Here is an 8037-nt window from a genome sequence, read left to right as displayed (position 1 = left end):
TAAAAGTTTTATAAAATTCTAGTTTTTTTGAATTTTCGAGGCTGTGCCGCCAAAAAGATAGATATTTCTCTCTCATTTCTGTGGTATATCGTCTAATTTTATCATTATCTAGAGATTCAGCATCTAAACTGGTTAGATTGTATTGTTCAAGCATGTTTATGAAATTGGAAAAATATCCGGAATTATTCATAGAATGTAGATTCTTTGACATAAGGAGAGACTGTTTGACTATAGAGTCATTATCTTTGTTGTTGAGGTAAACAAAATATTTCATAATTTTCTGATTTATCGGGATAAGCAGCGGCAGTCTATTAAGTTCAGCTCTGCAGGCTATGTTAGAGGCCTTATTGTTAACCTCTAAGTAACGTTTACAGAATTTGAGGTGGATTTTTTCTATAGGGTAGCTATCCCATTTTTTAAAATCTTGCTTGGTATACATTCCCCATACCTCGCTGTTGTAACTCAAGATTGGGAATACCATGGTGTCAAAAATTTGGGATGCAGTATTAGGATTAAGTTTGTTAAGAATTGTCCGCTTCCGAATACTAGAAAACGCGTGAAGGGCCTTTTCTTTTAAGTGTTCGAGTGCAAGTGTAAAGTTTCCCGTTGGAGTTAAACGTGTACCTAAATAAGTGTATTCTTGGACAATTTCAATTGACTCACTGCCTATGTTGAATTTGATGTCAATAGATTTTTTTGGGCGTTTCTGGAATATCATAATTTTTGTTTTCTTGGGATTAATTTTTAGCTTCCATTTGTCACAATACAAAGAAAGCGCATTTAAACAGTTCTGTAATCCAGTTTTCGATCTTGATAGAATAACTAAATCATCTGCGTAGAAAAGTGAATTTATTTTTTTCCCATTTGGGAGAACAAATGGGTCAGATAAGGTGTTTTCGAATAAAAATGGTAGATTGTTTAAATAGAGGTTAAATAAAAGAGGACTTAAAATACAGCCTTGACGTACACCTCTGGAATATGAAAAAGGCTGTGTTTTGTTTTCACCGATTTTGATGGAACATGTCGAGTTGCAATAAAGACTTTTCATGAGGTTGTACAAGTTTCCTCCTATATTCGTTTTTAGCAGCTTATAAAACAATCCTTCGTGCCAAACAGAGTCAAACGCTTTGCGGAAATCTACGAAACAAGCGTAGACTTTTTCCTTGTGATAATGCACATATTTATCTATTAGGGTCCTTAGAGTGAAAACATGGTCTGCAGTGCGGTTTTCAGGCAAAAAGCCAATTTGGGAATTATGTAATATCTTATTTTCCTCAAAATACAAGTGAAGTCTTCGATTTAAAATAGAACAGAACAATTTTCCAAGGCAACTAGAAACACATATGCCTCTGTAATTTGTTGGATCACTCTTGTCACCAGATTTGTAAATTGGGGTTATGAGGCCTTGACACCAAACATCTGGCATTTTTCCGGATTGTAAAATGAGGTTAAAAAGTTTGACATAGACAGGCATTAGTGGTTCGAGGCTTGCTTTGATCATTTCATTTCGTATTTTGTCAACAAATGGTGATTTCTTATTTTTCAATTTCTTCGCCGCTTGACGTATTTCCCTCTCAGTTATCTCATAATCGAGATGGTTAAACTGTTCCTTTTCGTGTTCTAAAGAATTTAGTTCCCTATGGATTTCATGTTCATGCGTGGAATTCGTCGGGTCAATAGAATGCAGAGATTTGAAATGGTGAAGCCATGATTCTTCCGAGATTGGGGCAGGAACATTTTCGTTGAAAGTGTCGCTCATCGAATTTAAACAATTCCAAAATGACGCCTTGTCAGGATTTAAAGCTAGTTCGTCGAGTTGTAATGTTTTTTCTTTATGGAATCCTCTCTTCTTTGTGTCTAGGAGCTTTTTGTAATCATTCAAGGTTTTGTGATATCTTTCCCGCACTTCGGAGTTGAGGGGGTCACGGTGCTTTTCATTTGAGACTTTTCGTAATTCATGCCTTTTCAAGCGACAGTCACAGTCGAACCATTTCTTGTTGGATGATTTCTTAATACGCTTATAAGTTTTCTTAGCTTTAATTTTTAGGCATAGCTTGGAGCTCTCAGTTAGAATTTTCATAGCGTTTTCTAAGGAGATATTCACATCTTCGGTGTTTCTCTCCATATATTGTCTAATTTGAATTTGGATTGGTTCCGTGCGCAGTGCGTTTTTGAATTTTAAATGTGAGTCAACTTCCCAGCAAAATTGCCGTGGTAATTTTGATAATCTATTGCTACTATTTAGAGTGTGCATTTCGTCTCCAATTAACCTGGTGTTAAGATTGAGCCATGCCACGATGGCACTATGATCCGATAAATAAGATGGCTGTTTAACAACAAAATTTGCAACGTTGAGAAATGTACACTGATCACATATTAGATAATCAATAACGCTCGTTCCGTTTTTTCCATGAAAAGTGGGTCTGCCACTACAGATACTACACTTCTACAGATACTACACTTCTACAGCTACTACAGCTACTACAGATACTACATCTACTACAGCTACTACAGCTACTATAGCTATTACAGATACTACACCTACTACACCTACTACAGCTACTACAGCTTCTACAGCTACTTCACCTACTACACCTTCTACGGCTTCTACACCTACTACAGGTACTGCAGCTACTAGTGCCAGTACACCTTCTACTCATAGTACACGGACTGGCAAGGCATTGCAGGTACTAGCAAGGCATTGTGGGCTTGTCGTGTATATGGCATTCAGCCATGAAGTACTTGCCTTGGTAACCTTACGCTGCCTTACACGGTTGGAGGTTGGAACTGGGCTAAAGTTCTACCACAGAGCACCCAGACTTAATGAAATTTTTAACTGGGCTGCCAAGGGGTTATTTTTTTCTGAGGGGAGGGGGCGGCTATACACACTCAGGCTACCACAAAACCTTGTCGCCGACCATTACGTGAAACAGAATCTCATGCGAGACTGAAACATAAACTCATTCAAACATTGTACCCTTTTGAAAGACTTTCGTAACCAAAAAAAATGAGTACCATTTTTAAGTGGGGCTGTATAATAACTTTTAAATTCCACCATTATGAATAAAAAGAAACAAGTTAGCCATTAATTTTAAGCAGGAAACGATTTGCATTATTTCCACAAACCCCTCCCTCAATCCCTCTGTCCCCAAAAATATAGCGTGACAGTATAACGTGACTAATTTGACCGGAAATTCCAAAACGTATTGTTGTTCTACGAGTATAAAATACGACAGGGTCAGCTACTCGTAGCTTCCCACGCAGACGTTCTTACGGGATCGTCACGCAATCATTCGTGGAGTAGGAACGCGTGACGAACCCCTTGCGCTTGCGTGTGAGGCTAAGCTACTCGCCACTGGGCTGATTTACACTAGACAGAAATATTGTATTGTAAGAAAACCAGAAGTTTACTAAAACAGACAGCCAACTGCCCATTGATCCCAATGCAGGGGCCTCACTGACTGCAACTCTCAGACTTTAAATAGACGATACTAAATTGCGGTCTTCCTTGTTTCATTTGCTATTTTTTACAAGTCCAAACTATGCCGTTCGGTAAACAAAATACCAAGACCATAATCAAACACATTAGTCATTCACTAATATTCAATACAATTTACCAGTGTCCAAACTAGCACAAAATCACCCTGACTGATACAGATACAGAAAGTGCCGCAACATATTCATAGCAAGAATTTTATTCCATGTACAGATTTATACATGATAATACGATGAAAGAAACTTTTCTCACTACCGGCATTAAAAATGGATACAGGTAAACACACATGTACACTGCAGCATACTATAGTGCTTACAACAACGTTTTATAAATTATTATTGTCAAAGTGGAATTTGACGTCAGTACACATGGTGCGCTGTGTGGCTTGACTCTAGCTTATGGATATGCTGGTGGAGCCAGGTGATTTACTTTTATCTTTTGGGAGACAAGAAATTCTTAGTTTTTGCAAAAAGAATAGCCGTCACTTGGCATGCAAGATGAATAGCCTACCTTTTTCTTAGGGCAGAGGCTAAATATCAAAATTTATGCTACAAAAGACAAATCTCATTAATATCTGTTTAAATTAATTTGATTCATTGGTATACAAAGTAATACTTAGACGTTTGAAACATACTGTTTTTGTTTTTGTTTTTGTTTTTGTTTTTTTCAAAAATGAAAAAGTTTACAGAGCTTGTTGGGTGTACTGTTGCCCCTTCATCTCATCCTAATTAAAAACATATGAAGTGCAAGTCCTACAGGCCAGAGTGCGCGGATATTTTTCACTAGAGCTTTTTCTGGTTGTTACGTCATACTGACAGCTGTCTATGGCTACAATCCCGCTCTGCTTTGAGTTCTTTCGGTGTAGTGTTGATGTCTTGCAGAGTTAATTTTCACGTAGTACGATCAGCATTGCAGTAATCTGCTTGCAGAATTTAATATGCCTACTTTTTGATCTGAAACTGGGGTATCTATTTTAACCGTTTGAGACCAAATAGGGACACTTAAAGAAAATGAAGTATTTAGAGTCCCAGTACAGAAGCATTGAGTCCAAAATTCAACATGCTTGAGCTTCTAGGTATAAACCAAATATTTAATCTGAAGTCAATTTGTTTTAATAGAAAAACCGAGCTGTATTAAACTACTGCAACTGAAATTCAAATACCGCCTCTCTATTTCAAAGTACAACGAAACGTACAGAAAAATGCAACAACCGCAGTTGAATGAAACTCTCAGTAACTGTTCAGTACACTGTAGGTTCGTGGCATGAAGTAGTATGGAGCTGCCTTTTAACGCAGTTGTAAAAAAACAGGGTCGCGGGGGGGAGGGCTACTCCCTTATATAAGCCATATACTGTATGTGCCGCCAAGTCGGGTAGGGTATTTGCCCCGAGTTTGGTCTGAAAACGGGTATTCACTTTGCCCATTTTGGTCTGGACTCGGGTATGGTTTCCAGGGACTTACGGGAGTGTATGAGCATATTTATCGTTTCAATTCCAAATGAGTGAAACAAAAGAGAAACTTGCGAATTCGAAATGGATTTGAAGAATTTTTTTTGTTTGCGATCTAATCTAAGTAATGATAACATTATTTCTGCCTAAAGGCCAAGTCTGAAAACGGGTATGGATTTTAGAGGTCTGGTCTGAAAACGGGTTTGGAAAATTTCCTTTTTTGGTCTGAAGTAGGGTCGGGATTTGGAGAACCGCGCGAACCCCCCCCCCCCCCCTCGCACCAAGAGCTCCCAGAAGTACCTCCCCCGGGGACCAGGGTGCAAGCGTTTTACAGACTCTTTGTTAAAGTTCCCCTCTCGACACTGTCTCGGTTATGAAAGGATACTTTAACACTGTAAATGACAACCCTTTGTAGCTTTTAAGGGTCTTATAGCTTTTATTAATGCTTGATATTTGCAGTGGTTTACTGTTTTTTGAGTTTTCCACGTTTTAGATTTTGCCTACCGTAAGTGTATTAATTTCCGATAACTGATAATGACCTCAGAAAGGTCAGATCATCGTATCTTTCAATCGTTAATAATTATCGTGAAATAGAAAGCTAGCAATATAATTATTTGATATCATCTTACGAAAGGCATGGGAATTTACTGAGCCAATGTAAAATCCTTAATAGCAGCCAAAATAATCCTCCTTTACCCGGCCATTTCTTGCGGCGAAAACCTTTTAAGGCTATCAATTACAAGTCATTCGTGAGCATTATAGCTAGCTTCTCATATGCAACACCTTAAAACACTAACAAGAGTCAACTCGTTTTCATGCAAACAAAACTTGGGTCTTAGTGTTTTACAGACTCTTTGTTGAAGTTCCCCTCTCGACACTGTCTCACCCTACATTAAATTATACAAAAAAAAGGTGGATCCCGGGTGGGCCCATAGCTAAAATTAATCAACTAATGTATCTATATCTGTGGACCCAGTTGGGTGCTTTTATTTATTCATTTATTTATTTATTTATTTTAGTGCTTTTAATTCACCTAACATCAACCTGCTGGACTATTCTATTAATTGTGCGCGATGACGTGAGCTTTACTAATTTGCCAGGGTTCTAGGGAAGTGTGCATCAATTCTTTCAAGGAAATGTATGGAGATCAGATTGGAGAATTCGTAAGTGGATATCGGAGCTTAAAGGGCTAACCAAAAGATTTCAAAAAATTTCGGTTGCCACGTGGCATATCCTACTGGATCATTTCCTATATTAACGGTTCTTCTCAAAAGATTGTTTGTTTGTTTTGGTTGGGGAGTTCGTGGCGGATATTCGTGCTCCAGTTATCTGAGATTAATTATATTCGCGTCTTCTTCCCCACTAAGAGTTCCACGGCCGGCCATTCTGACTGTCTCAAGTAAATTTTGGGTGAAAAATCGGTACTATCACAGAGCCTGGGTTACCTGTGGCCAGTATGGCAGACATGCGTATGAAACTAGCATTGTCCCAGCAGATTTGAGTGGTCCCCCCTCTGAATCCTTTCTGATCTTCCTTTTCTGTGCATTTTCCTCTAAAAATCGATTGACTCCCCAAAAAATTCTACGACCCCTCCACCCATACCTACCTTGAATGCTCAAATAAGCGCCCGGGGCAAATATTTGATTTTCTGAGTCGAGAGGCCTGGGCGCGAATTAGAAAAAGGGAGCTGCTAGGTATAATTTGAAGGTGCAGGTGCGGTTCCACCTGAAGGTGTCAGGATTAGGGTTAGGATTCGGGTTACAGAACGTTTAGTCACAACTGCACGCCTGCAAACACCTGCTTAAACCCTTCCGAGGGTGGCGATTATTTGAAGGAGAACTACTATTAGTCTTGTCACGTTTTAGATAACATCCCGGAAAAATGCAGTAAGTTAAACTTTGCACGTGCCACGCTTTTTGGTACATTTCGAGACTTGTTTCTCGTAGAATTTAATATGAAGAAACAAAAAATAATTATTTTGGGAGGTGATTTTAGGTGTTCCAGTGAGGTAGATACAGTGTGTTGAAATGAAGTTTTGGTTGTGAAAAGTCTCATCAATCGGCTCGAAAACATACTTGTAGTTATTTTAAACGTTGCTAGGCTTTCTGTTTAGGATTGTTTTTTTTTTTTTTTCGCTTATTTTTGATAATATTCATAGTTCGTTTAAAGTTCATTTAATATAGAGAAGCAGTGTATGAAGACGTTGAGGGGAAGGGGGGGGGGAGGTGAGGGTGAAATCGGTAAAGTCAAGGGGAGGGGTGTAGAATCTGGCTATAGAACTAAGGGCCTGATTACCATGGCCGGGCTACCTCGCTTTTGCAGAGATCCCGGCACCTTAGGCCTGGTTCAAAAGTCGAATTTCACATGTGCCGAACTTAACGCGAGAGTTAAATGCATGTGAAGTGCGACGTTTGAATCAATTAAATTCGACTGTTTAAATTAAATGCAACGTTTGCCGTATCTGCGACTGAAACAGTCGAAGATTCGACTTGGGTTCGACTTTTGATTCAAACGTCGCATTTCACATGTGCCGAACTTAATGAATGAATTTTAGTAAATTATTATTATATTACTGCGAATATTGACAGCGAAGAGAGTTAAATTCGACGTTTGAATCAAATGCCGTATTTAACTATTTTAGTCGACTAAAATGGCAATTAAATTCGGCACATGTGAAATTCGACGTTTGAACTGGGCCTTAGTACTCTTAGTTAAATGCAATTATGCTATTTTATGACAACCGAGCCAGCACGGTTAGCTGGGATTCTAGTATTGTGATACCAGGATCCCGGGAGGAAATTTTCCAAGTAATCACGCTTGCCTGGCGGCCAGGCGAATGAATCAAGCGAGAAACAGGACAGCAGGTAACATAATGTTCATGCGCATTGCTTCCCTGGCTCATGTGATCAGGCCCTTACTGTGAGTTGTATTGTCACGAAGTTTGCACGTGAAAGCTTTGGAATTTGCCGCTTTCGTGGTTCGTGTACAAAAGAATACCAGTTAATCTAATCAACCCAAGGGTTTAAAGGGTTTGTACGTGAAGATGTTGGACTCTGTCCCTTTCCCGGCTTGACTGCGAAAGGATATAACTTGT

This window comes from Porites lutea, chromosome 1, assembly GCF_958299795.1.
Source record: "Porites lutea chromosome 1, jaPorLute2.1, whole genome shotgun sequence".
NCBI classification, from domain to species: domain Eukaryota; kingdom Metazoa; phylum Cnidaria; class Anthozoa; order Scleractinia; family Poritidae; genus Porites; species Porites lutea.
The sequence above is the reverse complement of the archived record's forward strand: the minus strand, read 5'-3'. Positions refer to the sequence as shown.